Source organism: Panthera pardus, unplaced genomic scaffold (assembly GCF_024362965.1).
Source record: "Panthera pardus isolate Hobbes unplaced genomic scaffold, ASM2436296v1 HiC_scaffold_3, whole genome shotgun sequence".
Lineage (NCBI taxonomy): Eukaryota > Metazoa > Chordata > Mammalia > Carnivora > Felidae > Panthera > Panthera pardus.
In genome coordinates, this window is record NW_026526876.1 from 49,115,958 (window position 1) to 49,134,704 (window position 18,747).

Genomic DNA, 18,747 nt, shown 5'->3' on the forward strand with positions numbered 1-18,747 from the left:
TACATCTTTGGTTAGGTTTATTCCTAGGTATTTTATGCTTCTTGGTGCAATTGTGAATGGGATCAGTTTCTTTATTTGTCTTTCTGTTGCTTCATTGTTAGTGTATAAGAATGCAACTGATTTCTGTACATTGATTTTATATCCTGTGACTTTTCTTAATTCATGTATCAGTTATAGCAGACTTTTGGTAGAGTCTATCAGATTTTCCATGTATAATATCATATCATCTGCAAAACGTGAAAGCTTGACTTCATCTTTGCCAATTTGGATGCCTTTGATTTCCTTTTGTTGTCTGCTGATGCTAGCACTTCCAACACTATGTGAAACAACAGCGGTGAGAGTGGACATCCCTGTCGTGTTCCTGATCTCAGGGGGAAAGCTCTCAGCTTTTCCCCATTGAGGATGATATTAGCTGTGGGCTTTTCATAAATGGCTTTTATGATGTTTAAGTATGTTCCTTCTATCCCGACTTTCTTGAGGGTTTTTAGTAAGAAAGGATGCTGAATTTTGTCAAATGCTTTTTCTGCATCGATTGACAGGATCATATAGTTCTTTTCTTTTCTTTTCTTTTCTTTTCTTTTCTTTTCTTTTCTTTTCTTTTCTTTATTAATGTGATGTATCACATTGATTGATTTGTGAATGTTGAACCAGGCCTGCAGCCCAGGGATGAATCCCACTTGATCATGGTGAATAATTCTTTTTATATGCTCTTGAATTCGATTTGCTAGTATCAAAGTAAAATAGAATTTGAAAACATTTACATAAAAGCAAAAAATATAGTAATAAAAATTAAATAAAAATATTTTTAATAGAAATTGAAAGTAAAAATGAAGTTTTTCTCTTTCTGCATTCAAGAAAAAGAAATGAAAAAGAAAAAAAGAAAAAGAAAGAAAACAGGAAATTGTTTGAAAATTTGAAAAGGTGAATACACTGAAGTAGACTAAAATAAAATGATGAAAGTAATGTAGAATTTGAAAAAATTTACACAAAACTAAAAAATATAGTAATACAAATTAAAGGAATATATTTTTAATAAAAACTGAAAATAAAAATGAATTTTTTCTCTTTCTGTATCCAAGAAAAAGAAAAGAATTGTAAAAGAGAAAAATAAAAAAGAAAGAAAATTGAATAGATGAAACTGCTAACAGATTGAAGTAGGACTGAAATTGCTTCGTTTCCCCCTAGAAGTCAGTCTATGTAGCTTTTTATAGTCCATAAATTAAGCCAGGAGTGAGACTTGTGTTCTTGACGAGCGAAGTTGGCCCAGTTGGGCGGGGCTCAGTGTAACAGCTCTGCTCTCCACTAGGTGGTGCTGCTAGTCTACTGGGGTGGATTGTTGAGGTGCTGGTAGGTGGGTATGCACATGCACGGGAGCAGTGAAAATGGCGCCACCCAGCTACCCAGTCTGTTCTCTGGATCAGCAATTGCGCACCCATCCTCTGTCTTCAGCTCTTTTTCATCTTTTTCATCTCAAAAAGATGTCCACTTCCATCTTTTTCACTCTCCATGACCAGGTCTCAGGCAGTACCTCTCTCCCAAGGTTTGTTTTTTTTCCCTGGCCCCTTAATTCTGAAGGACTGTGGCTTTGACCTGTTCTGCCCCTCTGCAGGAGGGTCTCACCGAGCAATGGCCAAGGAATTGGCTGCACCAAGGAATGCCCTCTGGACCCTGTTGTTGCCGGTGCCCTGAGACTGTGGCCAGGTGCCAGCCTGTCCCAGAAAATGTTTGAGAGACAGTGTAGCAGCAGCGTTTCAGGGACTATGGAAAATCACAGCACACATCTGGCACCAGGCTTCACCCTTAACGACTTGACCCAGCACCAGCGAATGTGGCTGCCTTCTGGGGTATGCTGGGACCAGATGGCTTCAACAGTCTCTACCAAATGTCCTTCCAGCAGTGGAACCGCTTTTCCCTGTGTGGCCCAAGAACTTCGTGGACCCCACTCTTTTCCTGGGGATTCGCCCTTCCCACCAGATCACCACCAGGTATCAAGCTGTGGAGTTGCAGCCTTTGTGGTCCCCTTGTTTACAGTTTTAATGGAATTTAAACCCTCTCCTTTCTCCCTTTTTAGTTTAGTCTCTGCGGCTGTTTCCAATTCTCCATTTTCTCTCCAGCTGCTTTTGGGGAGGGGTGCTTTTCCCATACTCTCCCCCACCCCCAGTCTCTGTCCTCTCTCTGCCGCAAAAGTAGTTCCCTACCTTTCACGGCTTCTCGCTCCCCAAGTTCAGCTCTCTGCATCATGTGCCTGCTGAATTTTGTGGTTCAGGTTGTGTAGATTGTTGTGTTAATACTCCAGTAAGTTTTCTAGGTGTGTAGGATGGTTTAGTGTTGGTCTGGCTGGATTTCATGGACATGAGACACACAAAAACTTCCATGCTGTTCCACCATCTTGGCTCCTCCCTGAATCTCCAGAAAAATACTTCTGAAATGATGAAGATAATTACTGCATACCACAAGCCCTTTTGAACAATAGGTGTATGGGGGCCTTGAAATGTGCTTTCTTGGACAATATCCCATCACCACTGATATATTGTTAGCAGGTTGGTTGTCAGTCCTATAGTTAATAATGATGTTGAGTTGAAGTGAAATCATATTGCCAGTACTGAAGTTATTAGTAGGTCTGAGAGAGCTCCCATGAGTTGTCATGGGCTTGGGTTAACTATGTGATATGTGTGGGTTTGGTGGATCATTAGGTGTTGTCATGTAGGTATAGGCTTACTAACAGGGTAAAGACATAGGCTTGAATAAGGGCCATAGCAAATTCAAGAATTGTTAGTAAGACAAGAATAATAAAGGTAATGAGAGTGATAGTGGTGCTGATATTTATTAGGGCTAGAGTAGCCCGTCCAACTCAGTGAATTAACAGGTGATCTGCTGTGATATTAGCTGTGAGTTGTATGGCCAAAGCTATTGGCTGGATAAGGAGACTAATGGTTTTGATGACTACAAGTATAGGGATTAGGGGAAAGGTGTTCCCTGAAGTAGTGAGCTAAGGGTGCTTTCGTTTTATATTGGAACCTGGTGACTACGGTGCCAGCTCACAGGAAAATGGCTATTCCTAGGTTTATTGATAGTTGGGTGATAGGTGTGAATGAGTGTGGTGATAGGCCTAGTAAATTTGTTGAGCCAATGAATAGGATTAAGGATGTTAATATTAGAGCTCAGTTTTGTCCTTTGTAGCTATGGATAGCTAGTATTTGTTTTGATGTCAGTTGAACTAATCATTGTTGTAATGAAATCAGATGGTAATTGACTAGTCGATTAGGTGAGGAAATAGAATGACTGGGAATAGAATAATTAGGATAATAGGTAGTCCTATTATTATTGGGGTAATGAAAGAGGTGAATACATTTTTATTCATTTTTTTTCTCAAGAGTTAGGTTGTTTTAGTGTTACTGAAGATTCGGGTCCTAAATTTCCTGGGTGTGAATGTTTTGAAATTTTTAGTTGAAATATAATAAATAGCATTATGAATATTGATATGATAGTGATGAATCAAGCTGATGTATCTAGTTGTGGCATATCATTAAGAGATTTAAACTCCCAATCTTTAACTTAAATGGTTAATACTTATTTAGCTTCTTAATAATTTTCTAGTATAGATGCTGATCATTTTTCGAAGTATGTTAATGGAGCCAATTCAAGAACAATAGGTATAAAGCTGTGGTTTGAGTCACAGATTTCAGAGCATTGGCCATAATATAGTCCAGGTTGTGTGCCCATTAGTGTTGTTTGATTTAGTCAGCCTGGGATGGCATCAGGTTTTAGATCTAGGGATGGGAGGGCCATGAGTGCAGGACATTTTCTGATGAGATTAGTATATGAATGGTTATTTTTGTTGGCAGTACTACTTGATTGTCAACTTCTAGCAGTCGCAGTTCTCCAGGTTTTAATCCTTGAGTGGGGATTATGTAGGAATCAAAATTTAGGTCTTCGTAATCTGTATACTCATAACTTTAGTATCATTGATGCCCTACAGTTTTTACGGTTAGAGAAGGGTTGTTGATTTTGTCTATTATGTAAAGGATTTTTAGAGAGCGTAGGGCAATAAGAATTAAAATAATAGCCAGCAGGATTGTTCATACAGTTTCTACTTTGGGGGCATCTATTGTGCTTGTATGTATAAGTTTGGTTGTTAGTATTAGTGAAATGATGTAGAGAACTAGGGAGCTAATTAGAAATACAATTATTAATGTGTGATCATGAAAGTGCAGAAGTTCTTCTATACTAGGGGATGTAACATCTTGAAAACTTAGTTGAAAGGGATATGGCATGGAGACACAAAGGATTTAAACCTATAATTTAACTTTTACAAAGTTATGTAATCTTTTTATTAATGTCTCTTTATTGAGAAAGACATAGTGGTTATGACATTGACTTGAAACCAGTTCTAGAGGGTTCAATTCCTTCCTTTCTTATTTTAAGGACATGTAGGTTGGGTCTTCAAATATATGGTATGGAGGGGGACATCCATGTAATCATTCGAGATTAGTTTCGTTAATTCTACTATTGCTACTTCTCGTTTGGATGCAAAGGCTTCTCAAACTATAAATATTATTAATATTACTTCTGTTAGTGAAATGAAAGAGCCTATTGAGGAGATTGTGTTTCAAGTTGTGTATGCGTCTGGATAATCAGAATAACGAGGTATTTCAGATAATCCAAGGAAATGTTGAGCGGAAAATGTTATATTAACACCTACAAATATAATTGTGAAATGAATTTTTGTTCAGGTATTATCAACAGTATATCCTGAGAATAGGGGGAATTAGTGAACAAAACCTCCTATAATAGTGAATACTGCTTCTATTGATAATACATAATGGAAATGGGCTACTACATGGTATATATCATGAAGAAAAATGTCTAATGAAGAGTTTGCAAGACTGTTAGGCCCCCTACGGTAAATAGGAAGATAAAGCCCAGGACTCATAATATAGCAGGGGATCATTCAATGTTTCCTCCATGAAGAGTAGCAAGTCAGATAAATACTTTTACTCCAGTAAGAATGGCAATAATTATGGTGGCTGATGTAAAGTATGCTCATATGTCAATGTCTATTCCTACAGTAAATGTATGATGGGCTGATACAATAAAACCTAAGAAACCAATAGATATTTCTGCTCATACTATTCCCATATAACCAAAGGGTTCCTTCTTGCCTGAATAGTAAGTAACAATATGTGAAATTATTCCGAAGCCTGGTAAAATTGGAATATAAACCTCTGGGTGTCTGAAGAATCACAATAAGTGTTGATATAAGATGCGACATCCTCCTCCAGCAGGATCAAAGGAAGTGGTATTTAGGTTTTGATCTGTTAGTAATATGGTAATTCCAGCCGCTAATACTGGCAATGATAGGAGTAAAAGGACAGCAGTAATTAAGATGGATCAGACAAAAAGGGGTGTCTTATATTGAGATATGGCAGGGGTTTTTATATTAATGATTGTAGTAATGAAGTTAATAGCACCTAAGCCTGAAAAGACACCTAAAAAATGTAAGGAAAAAATTGTTAGATCCACGGATGCTCCTTCATGGGCTAGGTTGACAGCTAGAGGGGGATATACAATTCACCAGGTTCCTGAGCTGGCCTCTACTATCAATGATGTGAGCAGGAGTAGGAAGGATGGAGGGAGAAGTCAGAAGCTTGTGTTATTTATTGGGGGGAGTGCCATATCAGGTGCTCCAATTATTAATGGTACTCATCAATTCCCAAAGCCTCCAATCATGCTTGGTATTACCATAAAGAAGATTATTACGAATGCATGGGCAGTGACAATTACATTATAGATTTGATCATCTCCCAATAGAGTGCCCGGTGCCAAGTCCAGCTTGAATTATAAGCCTAAGGGTGGTTCCTACTTATGCCAGCTTAGGCACCAAATAGGAGATAGAGAGTGCCAATATCTTTTTGGTTAGTGGAAAATAGCGGTTTATAAACTTAGGTAAAATGGCCGAGTAAAGCATTAGACTATAAATCTAAGAACAGAGGTTTAAGTCCTCTTTTTGCCAAGCTCTTTGGTAAAGTATCATATTGAATTGAAAATTCAAAGCAGTAGCTTCAACGCTGCCGGGGCTTCTCCTGCCTTTTTTTCCTAGGTGGTGGGAGAAGTAGATTGAAGCCAGTTGATTAGGGTATTTAGCTGTTAACTAAAATTCCAAGGGATGGAAGCCCACAAATCTAGTAAGGGCTTAGCTTAATTAAAGTGTTTTATTTGAAATCAATTGATGTAATATAGATTCTTGCAGTCCTTAGAATAAGGTGTGCAGGAGTTAAATCGATATGACTTACTTAGGGCTTTGAAGGCTCTTGGTCTGTTTGGACCTAAACTCCTAATCCAGGATGGATAATATTGGTGTGAATGGGAGTAGTATGGTTGAGATTATGATGAGAGGGGATAAAAAAGTTATTTTTTTTTACTTTCAAATTGTCATTTTATTTGTGTATTGTTCGTTGAGGGGAATATGGTTAGTGCTGTGGCGTATGTTAGTTGTATATAGAAGTATAGGTTGAGTAATGCTGTGATAGCTAGTAGTGTGGGTATAATAATTATCCCATTTTGTTAATTCTTGGATAATTATTCATTTGGAGATCAATCCTGAGGGTGGCGGGAGACCTCCTAAAGATAATATTAATATCAGAATGAGTGAGGTGATCAGGGGTGTTTTATTTCCTGTTTGTCATAGGGATAGTGTTGTTGTGGTGGAGCTGTGTATGAATAGTATGAAGCTGGTGGGTGTTATAATGATGTAAATAGCTAGGTTTAGAATTGTTATTGTAGGGATGTATAGTATGATAGCTGTTATTCAATCTATATGGGCGATTGAGGAGTATGCTAGGATTTTTTGTAGTCGTGTTTGGTTGAGTCCCCCTCATCCTCCGATTAGGACTGGTATAATAGCTCTTGTTAGTGGTAAATTGGGGTTAATGGCAGGTGAGATTTGGTAGAGGACGGATAGTGGTGTGATTTTTTTTGTCATGTCAATAGAATTAGACCTGAAGATAGGGAGATTCCTTGTGTAACTTCAGGAACTCAGAGGTAAAATGGAGCCAAGCCCAGTTTTATTGCCAAAGCAGTGGTTATTATAATTTATGCTATGGGGTTGAGTTTTTTTTATATTATTCATTGTCCTGAATATAGAACATTGATAATTATTCCTGTCATTAGGAGTATAGATGCAGTTATTTGTGTTAGGAAATATTTTGTAGATGCTTCTATGGCTCATGGGTTAAATATCTTTTTATGAGAATAGGGATAGTGGCTAGTATATTTATTTCAAAGCCAATTCAGATTATTAGTCAGTGAGAGCTTGTTATTGTGATTATGGTTCCTGAGATGACAGTTGAATCATAATAATGAGAATAGGGGGTTTAGTTAGTATGGGAAGGATATAAACCAACATTTTCGGGGTATGGGCCTGATAGATTATTTAGCTGACCTTACTGTAGAATATGGTGTAATATGGTAGAAGAAGATTTTTGAATTCTTAGGATTAGGTTCAAGTCCTGTAATTCTAGAAATAAGATTTAAACCTCTAGTATTTACTCTATCAAAGTAACTCTTTTATCAGACATATGTCTTATGTTTGAGGTGGAATGCTTGCTGTGATGATGGGCAAGGATACATGTCACATGCATAGGACTAGGGTGAGGGGTAGGAAGTTTTTTCATAAAAGGTGTATCAGTTGGTTATATCAGAATCGTGGGTAGGATGCTCAAATTCATAGGAAGGCGATTGTTAGGAGTAGAGTTTTAATGGTGAAATTGATGGTATATAGTTCTGGTATATACGGGTTGTGGGATACTCCAAAGAATAGAATTGTTGTGAGAATATTCATTATGATGATGCTAACATATTCCGCTAGGAAAAATAGGGCAAGGGGACCTGTTGCATATTCTATGTTGAATCTGGAAACAAGCTCTGATTCTCCTGTTAGATCGAAAGGGGCTCAGTTGGTTTCTGCTAATGTTGAGATGAATCATATTATGGCTAGGGGCCATGTGGGAAGAATTAGTCATATGTGTTCTTGGGTAGTAATTAGTGTGGCTAGTGTGAAAGACCCATTTATTAGTAATACTGATGGGAGAATAATGGCTAGTGTAACTTTGTATGAAATTGTTTGGGCTATGGCTTGTAGGGCTCCAATTAAAGCATACTTAGAATTTGAGGTTCATCCTGACCATAGTATTGAGTAGACAGTGAGGCTTGACATAGCTAATATGAATAGTACTCCTAAATTTATGTTGATGAGTGCGTATGGCATGGGGAGAGGAATTCACATGGTTAGGGCTAATGAGAGAGCCAGGATAGGTGCTATGATGAATATAGATATAGAGGATGTAAGGGTTCTTTGGTGAAGACTTTTATGGCATCTGCAATGGGTTGGAGCAGACCATGTGACCCCACAATGTTTGGTCCTTTGCGAAGTTGTATATACACTAGTACCTTACGTTCGACTAATGTTAGGAGAGCTATGGTGAGGAGAATAGGGATAATTAATGAAAGAATATTGATTATAAACATGTTATTAGGGAGAGGAGTTGAACCTCTGATTATGAAGGTTTAAGTTTTAGGCAATTACGGGGCTCTGCCACACCAACAAACCCAAACTCTCCGGAGATGTAAATAGATAAACTTTGGAGATTAAGATTATATCATCTATTGGGTTGAAGGTGCTTTGGTAAAGTAGGCCTCATTTCTCTTGTCCTTTTGTACTGGGAGAAATTGTTTAATAGATAGAAGCCACCTGGATTGCTGCATTCTGAACTCAGATCACATTGGACTTTAATCATTGAACAAACGAATCTTTGATAGCTGCTGCACCATCGGGATGTCCTGATCCAACATTGAGGTCATAAACCCTGTTGTCAATATAGACTCTAAAATAGGATTGCGCTGTTACCCCTAGGGTAACTTGTTCCATTTATCAAATAGTTTGGATCAATAAGTGATGTTATACTTTTGACTGGTTAGTCTAGACCTGAATCACTTGGAGGTTGTTTTATTCTACGAGGTCACCCCAACCTAAATTGTTGGCTCATGTGGAGGTTTATTGTCCCTGTCAGCTGTGTTGGTGTAGTCTCCTTGAGCCAATTAATTAAAGCTCCATAGGGTCTTCTCATCTTATTGTTGTATTTCCGCTTCTTCACAGGAAGTCAATTTCACGGATTGGAAGTAAGAGAGTAAAACCCTCGTGGTGCTGTTCATACAAGTCCCTATTTAGGGCACAAGTGATTATGATACCTTTGTACAGTCAGGATACTGCAGCCATTTAATGAATGTCACTGGGCAGGCAGTGCCTCTAATACTAGAAGTGCTAGAGGTGATGTTTTTAGTAAACAGGAAGGGTTTAATGTTTGCCAGGTTCCTTTTACTTCTTTTAATCTTTCCTTGGTTGCATGCCTGTGTTGGATCAACAATTGGTTTGATATTTAGTTTATAGGCTAGATTATTTTTATCTTGTTGCTAGCTACCAGTGGTTATCTGCTCTGGCATAAGGAGCAGGGGAAATATTTCTTGTTACTCATATTAGCATTATTGCTTCTATTGCTAGATAGATTAACCCAGTATTGAGTTAGGAGTTGATTGCATATTTTTGATATTAAGATGTTTTAATTATTGAGCTTGAATGCTTTCTTGATGGCTGCTTTTAAGCCAACTATGGTTATGTTTATGCTTACTCTCTAAAAATGGTTGTATCCTAGTTCTAAAATGCTGTACCTTTTAAGATTATATTTTAAACTTACATTATAATTTTTGGGGTTTTGGGGCACCTGGGTGGCTCAGCTGGTTAGGTGTCTGACTTCAGCTCGGGTCATGATCTCATGGTCTGTGAGTTCGAGCCCCACATCGGGCTCTGTGCTGACAGTTTAGAGCCTGAAGCCTGCTTCAGAGTGTCTCCCTCTCTCTCTGCCCCTCCCCCACTCACACTCTGTCTCTCTCTGTCTCTAAGATTGAATAAATGTTAAAAAATTTAAGAAAAAAAGAATTTTTGGTGTTTTAGGTAAGTTTAAAGTTGAACCAGGGGCGCCTGGGTGGCTCAGTCGGTTAAGTGTCAGACTTCGGCCCAGGTCATGATCTCACAGTTTGTGGGTTCAAGCCCCGCATCGGACTCTGTGCTGATGGCTCAGAGCCTGTAGCCTGTTTCGGATTCTGTGTCTCCCTCTCTCTCTGCCCCTCCCCCACTCACAGTCTGTCTTTCTCCCCTTCAAAAATAAACGTTAAAAAAATTAAAGAACTAAAATTCTGTTCTGGGTAACCAGCTATCACTAGGCCTGTTAGGCTTTTCACTTCTACCTACAAATCTTCTCACTATTTTGCAACATAGCTGAGTTCATCTTGTAAGGATTGTTCATAGGCAGCTCATCTGGTTTTGGGGAGCCTAGCTTAAGTTCTCTTTGTTAGGTTATTCTAGATAATTCATTATGCAAAAGGTACAAGGGGTAATCTTTGCTGTATAGTGCTTTCAATTTTTCTTTCATCTTTCCCTTATGATATTTTCTATTTAGCCTCAACTTAACTTTCTATCTCCTATACTTTTAAGAATTAACTAAATGTTTTGATTTAGTGTTTTATGTTAGTTGAATTTATGGTTGTTTGGGCTAGTTTTGGCTCAAGATGGTCAGTTTGATATGAAATATTCTGGGTGTAAACCAGATGCTTTATTTAAGCTACATCTTGTTTATCCAAGCACACTTTCCAGTATGCTTGCCGTTATGACTTGTCTCCTCTTGCGTTTTTTATAATTTGAATAGATTGCCTTTGAGTTTTTTCACTTGAGCAGGGTGATGGGAGGGGTGTGCGTGCTTCATGGCCCAGTTCAATTGAGCTCTCTATTCTAAATTTACTACTGAATCCTCCCTTTGTTCTTAATTTCATAAGAACTTTCGCTGAAAAGTGTTCTAATATAGAAAATGTAGCCCATTACTTCCCACCTCATAAGTTATACCTTGACCTAACTTTTTTAGGTTAAGATACTTGTGCTTACTTTTCTTTCTTTTTAGGGTTTGCTGAAGACGGTGGTATATAGACTGGATTAGCAAGGGGTGATGAGGCGCATCAGGGTTTATCAATTATAGAACAGATTTCTGTAGAGGGATATAAAGTTCTTTGAGTTTTAAGCTGTTGCTAGTAGTTCTCTGGTGGATAGATTTATTTAGTTAGCTAAGTTTAGGGATAAGCATGGTGGGGTATCTAATCCCAGTTTGGGTCTTAGCTATCGTGTGGTCAAAGGTGTTACAGTTACTTTCGTGCTATATTTTTATGTTAACTGTAGCTTTTTACTGCCTAGTTAACATTTAACTTTAACGTGGAATGCCTCTATAACACACTTTACACCGTAGGTCTGTTAGATCGGGTTAATCATATGACCTTGGAGGCTGGCACGAAATTTACCAACCCTTGTTTAATATGACTTAGTCGACCTTTCATTCATGGTTTAATTTTTATCACTGCTGTATCCTGTGGGAGGTGTGGCTAAGCAAGTATCATGAGCTACATTGTTGTATACTTGATACCCGGTCTTTTGGATCATTAACGATTTAGAGGGCATTTCACCAGGGCGAGGAAGCTTGCATGTGTAATCCTATTAATACCTAATGGAAAGGCTAGGGCAAAACTTTTGTGTTTATGGAGTCTGACAACTCATCTAGGCATTTTCAGTGCTTTGCTTTGTGTGTTTAAGTTACATTAACAAGGGATATATTGGGTTAGTTAATTGGTTTAATGGAATTAGTTGTGAGAGAATATTGCTCAATAAGGACGAATTAGAGCTTAAGGTTTTGTATATATAGATAGCTGTGAATCGATGTGTAACACTGGTATTTTTAGCTAATATTTAGTTGGGATGTTTTTGGTGTATTTATAAAGACATACTTAGGCCTTATGTTTGGATGCGAATTTAGTCTTGTTTTTGGGGTTTGGCAGGACAATAATAAATATGTATTCTCACCATAGGGTTACTGGGCATAAGTGGGGTTGGTTAAACTAATTGCTTATCTGTTGGATAAATACGTGTATATGTGTGTGTGTGTGTGTATGTGTACGTGTGTGTATGTGTATACATGTGCATGTGCGTGTGTATGTTTACATCCATGTGTGTACATATGTGTGTGCGTGTGTGCATCCTGTTGAAGCATTGAAGTTAAAGTGTATGTCCAGTAACCATTGACTGAATTGCACCTTATTTGTGTGAGCATAGAGACACAGCATAGTGAATAAACCCAGCTACAAGTTATTTGACTGCATCAAGACCTTTACGGTCATAGCTGAGTCATAGCAATACCCCCTCCTAAAAATTAAAAGATACCAAATGCATGACACCACAGTTATGTGTGAAATTGGCTAATTAGTCATTAGTCAATTGAGATGTCCTATTTGAGATGGCTGTAGGATTAAAGAATTAGAATGGCCCTGAGGTAAGAACCAGGTGCCAGTATAGGTCCAGAATAGAAACCCCCATGTTGAAATGGACCCTGACTGAGAAGAGGTACATATTCAAGCAAGGATTGCTAGTTTCTCGAGGCTAGGTGATTAAGCTTTTTTGAACAGTTGAGATCCATAGAGAGACTGCTCATAAAGCTGTCCAATGCACAATTATACATAGTATGTCTTATATAATATTAATAGATGCATTGTACATGCTTTGGTTTGCATCATAATGGGAAAATGACATACTGGACAAGCACAGTATGAAAGTATGCAATATATGAATTATGAAAGTTGTGGGGTCGATTTCTGGTATTGCAAGGAATAGTTTAAAAAGAATTTCAGCTTTGGGTGCTGATGGTGTGGCTGCTGCTTCTTCCTTGAAGTCTTAGGGAGGGCTTTCTCCTTTTTCGGTTTACAAGACCAAGGTATTTTATATACTACAAGGACTCTTCATTTTGAAAGACGATTTTTGATGATGCCAGAAATAGGTATGAAGATTATGAGGGTTGAGAAGTATAGGATAGAGGCTAATTGACCAATAGTAATGAAAGGGTATTCTACTAGTTGTCCTCCAATTCATGTTAGGGTTAGTAAGTCTGCTACTAGGACTCAGAATAGGCATTGGCTTAGTGGTCAGAATATCATTCCTCCTTGTTTTGAAGTGTGGGATAGCGGAATGACTTACAGAATTAAAGTAGAGAGAATTAGGTCTAGGACTCCTCCTAGTTTATTAGGGATAGATTGAAGGATTGCATATGTGAATAAGAAGCATCATTCGGGCTTAATGTGTGGTGAAGTGTTTAGGGGGTTGGCAGGGGTGTAGTTGTCTGGATCTCCTAGAAGGTCTGGTGAAAATAGGACAAGTAATATTAGTGTTAGGATTAGGAATGGAAGACCTAGAATGTCTTTGATTTTATAGTATGGGTGAAATGGGATTTTATCTGAATTAGATACTATTCCTGAGGGGTTGTTAGATCCTGTTTAATGTAGGAATAAAAGGTGGACTGCTGCTAGAGCTGAAATAATGAATGGGAGGATAAAGTGAAAGGCAAAAAATCGTGTTAGGGTTTATCTACTGAGAACCCTCATCAGATTCATTATACCAAGTTAGTTCCGATGTATGGGATTGCTGACAGGAGGTTGGTGATGACGGTAGCTCCTCAGAAGGTTATTCAGCCTCATGGTAGGATGTAGCCTATGAAGGCTATAGACATGAGTGTAAATAATATGATTCTGATGTTTCATGTTTCTGAGAAGGTGTAAGAGCCATAGTACATGCCTTGGCCTACATGCATGAATAGACAGATGAAAAATATGGAAGCTCCGTTGGCATGTATGTATCGAATGATTCAGCCAAAGTTGATGTTTTGACAGATACGAGTTACTGATGAAAAGGCGGTTGCTGTATCTGACATATAGTGTATGGCTAGGAATAGACCTGTCAGAATCTATAGAATGAGGCAAACTCCTAGTAAGGAGACGAAATTTCATCATGTTGAAATGTTGGATGGAGCAGGGAGGTTAATGAATGACTCATTGATGATTTTGATGAGTGGGAGGGATTTTCGGATGTTGGTCATTAAATTCTTATAGTTGAAATGCAACAATGGCTTTTCATATCATTGGTCATGGTTAGATTCCATATGGAAATAATGATAACGTACGTTGTATTTATTTTAAGTACTATTTTTGTGATTAGCTTTGTTAGTTTTTCTTCAAAGCCTTCTCCAATTTATGGTGGGTTTGGTTTAATTGTGGCTGGTGGTATTGGTTGTGGAATTGTATTAAATTTGGGGGGATCCTTTTTAGGTTTAATAATCTTATTAATTTATTTAGGGGGGTTACTTGTGGTGTTTGGTTATACTACAGCTATGGCTACTGAACTGTACCCTGCGGTTTGAGCATCTAATAAGACTGTGTTAGGAATGTTTATTACAGGGGTATTGGCAGAGTTGTTAATGGCTTCCTATATTTTTAAAAAGATGAGGTTGAGGTTGTGTTTAAGTTTAATAATGCAGATGATTGAGTGATACAGGTGATTCAGGATTTCTTAGTAAAAAAGCTATGGGAATAGCAGCTTTATATAGCTACAGAACCTGATTAGTTATTGTCACTGGTTGATCCTTGCTTACTGGTGTATTGGTGATTATGGAGGTTACTATGGAAATTAAGTAGGAATAGGCCAAGAATTAAGGTAATCATAAAAGAAAGGAAATATAGTTTAATTAATCCTTTTTGGCTAGATACAGCAGTTGATATTTTTATCTGAAAATAGGAGATGGATTTTGGTAATAAATTTTCTAATCATATTATGTCTAGTAACATTGATGCAAATTTTTGGCTTAGAGTTGGGTTTGCTATTGGTGGGAGGCAGTGCATAATGATTGGGAAGTATCCCAGGAGATTAGAGAACTTGAAAAGGTTTGAAGGATATTTAAATTTTAGGTTCTTAGTTGCAAGGTTGTGTTCTAATGCCAGAATGAAATCTATAATAGTCACAGCAAGGGTAGTTAATTTCAGATAATGGGGCATAGTTATCTGTGGAATTGTTGTTGGGAGGATATTATAAGAAATTAGATACCCCGGAAAAATACTTTCAATTGAAAGACATTTGATGGAGTTGATTAGGAGGGGATTATTTTCATTGATTAAAATTAAGGAATTGAAACGATGCTGTCCTAGAAGTGTGAAGAATATGATTCGGGTACGATAGGTGGCTGTCAGGGATGTGGCGATGAGAGTTATTAGTAGGGCTCAGGTGTTGGTATACGATGTGTTGTCAGTCTCGATGATTAGGTCTTTAGAATAAAAGCCTGTTAGGAAAGGTATTCCTGGGGATGCAAGCCTTCCAATAATGAAGGAGGTAGTGGTGAATGGTATTGATTTATATAAGCTGTCTATTTTTCAGATATCTTGCTCATCGTTTAAGTTGTGAATAATTGATTTAGAACATATGAACAGTATGGCTTTGAAAAATGCATGTGTGCAAATGTGTAGCAATGCAAAGTAGGGTTGATTAATACTGATTGTTACCATAGTGCATTAAGTATAGATTCTGCTTTTTTAAGTTTTAAAAAGGGAAATCATATACTAAGGTGTTAGGGCAGGGAGATCAATGGTATGAGATCTCTTATGGTAGACAATCCATAATCAGTTATAGACTAGCCACATCCAGTTTTATTTATATGAAAAAGAAACACCTCAGTATCCTGTTTGTGCCACTATTACTTTGACACCTACTACATGTGCCCAAATCTAATCCTAACCAAAGAAAGAACTTTACCATTGGAGCACTGTGTGACTTTGGAAAGGATATCTGTCTTTCTGAAGGACAAATCCCTGTATGGCTAGCAGCAGAGGCAGATGTGGAAGCAGATTGTGTAATTCTGAGATATAGTCCTTCTGTCTGGTTGAACAGTGGGTGGTATTGAGGTGGGGTGTTTGCTTCAGACCTACTTCTTGAGCAGAGTCTTTGCTGCATTACCATGCCTCATAAGGCAGGGAGCACACTCATGCACTGTTGGATTAGTGATGTCCTGCATACATGGTGGTGGACACAGACTTGATTTTTTTTCATTGGCTCCAAACATTTGCCTGTTTTATGCAGATTTTTATGCCTATCTAAAGTAAACGAATATACTCCATACCTGTATAAAGTATGCAGGTGTGGCTGAGCACTCCCCACCTGACACCCCATCCAGTATTAACGGAGCCTGACATCACATCCTCTTGAGAACTGGCTTTTGTAGTTATGTATGCAATCTCTCATTGTACTTTGGGGTGGTTGCTATGATCAAGAGAATAGAACCTCCCCAGATAACAGGAGGTGGAAGAGTCCAGAGGATAAGGCTGGCGTCTGTCATTTTAGGCCATGGCTCAAGCCCCTCCCATCATGTTTGCTTTAGAAATGAGAGACTCTAATATTCTGGGAGGAATCATGTCCACTTGATTTGGGGTCATTTTACTGTCCAAATCCCCAAATGTGCTCTGGAACACACATTCTAAAGTTCTGTTTAAGAAAGAGCTGACACTGTGACAAGAGAGAAAGAAGAAAGAGGTTACAGAGAGCCCCGCCATGGGGCAGCAGCATCCATTTTCATAGCTGCATGCTCAAAGGCCCAATGATGGGCAAGGAATTCCTGAAGTTTGTAGGTTTCTGCTGGACCCAGGGCCGTCACTGGCCCAGGCTCCAGAGGAAAGGACTATGGTACTGCAGTCCAACTCTGTGGCTTCCTGGGTTTATGATTTAGTTTAGTCAATAGCTACAGAAGAAAAGACTTCAGTGTTCTCCTGTATAATATTGCATTCCCAGTGGATTTCTCCAGAGTTCCATATAATCATTAAGTGTCAATTGGCCTTGGCTCTCCATCAATGACTCACTGTGTTCTGAGATATTAGAGCAATGCTTTATACTGGCTGGGAGTCTTTTAGACTTTAGAGAGGCTTGGGGACTTGGATTGGTGAGGACTTGGAATAGGGAAGGGCATGTCAGAGCACTGTATGCTGAGTCTGGAGTCCAAGTACAATACCTGTCCTTGTTGGACCCCCAGGATCTTCATTTGGAAATAGGGTGTCATTTTCCTGGCCTCCTGAGTAAAGAGTATACACTGGGTATGGACAGAGAAAGGGGAAGGGCAGAATCCTGAGATCCCTTGCACAGCCCTGGAGCCTGTAAGTCCTGAGATTTACCCTGGGACCTTAAAGGGCAACTGCCTTCATGTCAGCCACATAAAGGTACTGATATTGTTTGGTCATCTTTATGACTGTGGCTCCAGTGTGAGTGATGGATCCCAGAGAACAGGCAGCTTCCTGTGTCAGTCATGCCCACTGAGTTTTGCTGGAGCAACTGAACAAGGGAAATGTCATGCAGAAGTCATTCTGGATTTCGCCTGCCTCAGATCCAACATATGTTTCCTATTACTAATAGTTATCTCAATTGAATAAACTGGTGAAAATCTAGATGAGTGATACAAAGTACTTCTATTTATTCATTCAGTAACTTCTTCAAGCACTCACCTTGTGCTGGGGATCTGGTGGGCCTAAGTGCAAGGCTCACAATGACTGAGTGGTCCCTGCCTGCCAGGTCTTAACAGTCTGGAGGGGAGATGAACAAAAGTATGAAAGACAAGACGTGAAAAAAAGGGCAAGAACTGTAATAGCAAAAATAATGAGTGTGCTGTGAGGATAGGCTGGGGAGTCACTGAAAGGTATGAGAGGCCTCACTGAGGTGGCATTTGTTGGGGCCAGAATGACAAGAGGCAAGAGGAAACCACCCTGCACATGTCTGCTTTGTGTCAGGGAGAAGATATTGCTGTTGCAGAGAATAGGTGATGGAACTTAGCTTGTCCAGAAACATTAGAAAGGTGAAAAATGTGGCTGTGGGATCGTGGGAGGGGAGAGGCAGGGAGGAGGCAGAGGATAGACCAGATGTTGAGACCTGGTAGACTGTTAGTTGTCCATTCCTCTATGACAACATTGTCTAAATGCCTTGAATCTTAAGACTACAAATATTTAAAAGCTCACAATTTTTGTGGGAGAGGAATCCAGGCACAGCATTGCTGCATGACACTGTCTCACAGTCTCTATGAATCCAGGGCTGTGGTCTTAACCGAGACTCAACAGGGTGATACTTTACTCCCAAGTTCACTCCCATGGCAATGTCAGAATTCAGTTTGAACTGGGAGCCTATTTCAATCTGTTGACCTGGGAGCTTGTTTGTGTCTCTCCTATATAGGAGACCTTGGTAGCCCCAAACTTAAGTGCTTGGTTCCACATTTCCAGGGGTAGAGGAGAAACAGAAGGAGGACATGAGGACAGAAAGTGGGGGGGGGGGGAGAGAGAGAGAGAGAGAGAGAGAGAGAGAGAGAGAGAGAGAGAAGGTAAGGAAATAGAGAGAGAGGGGAGGGAGGGAGAGGGGAGTAGAGAGACATAGAGATGGAACACAGGACAAAACAAGTAAGAAGAAAATGACAGAATTTGTGTCATGAAATCTTGAAAATGACCTCCCATCATTCCAGCTGAATTCTGCTGGTTAGAAGCCAGTAACTAACAGGTTAGTGGTTTTACAAGGAGTGAAGTTTCCTGACTGGACATAGATCACAGTCTGCATCCCCTGGGATGTCCAGGAGACTGTGTGTCCAGCAGGCTTACCCCAGAACTGAGAGCAGTGGCTACATTTTGGAAATGGCTGTAAGTGACGAACATCCAGCCTCACTCATCCTTAGAAAAGTGAAAATAGGACAATAGATTTGGTGTAGTTTCTCATCCATCAAACCAGAAAAAATATTTCACCAAACTCCTGAAACTAGAGCCCTT

The 18,747-nt window shown here is 39.0% G+C and overlaps 1 pseudogene; it reads right to left on the reverse strand.

Moving 5' to 3' along the window:
* Positions 1 to 4,415: 4,415 nt before the first annotated feature.
* LOC128774158 (cytochrome c oxidase subunit 1-like) overlaps positions 4,416 to 18,747 on the reverse strand; it is a 95,139-nt pseudogene continuing 80,807 nt past the window's right edge.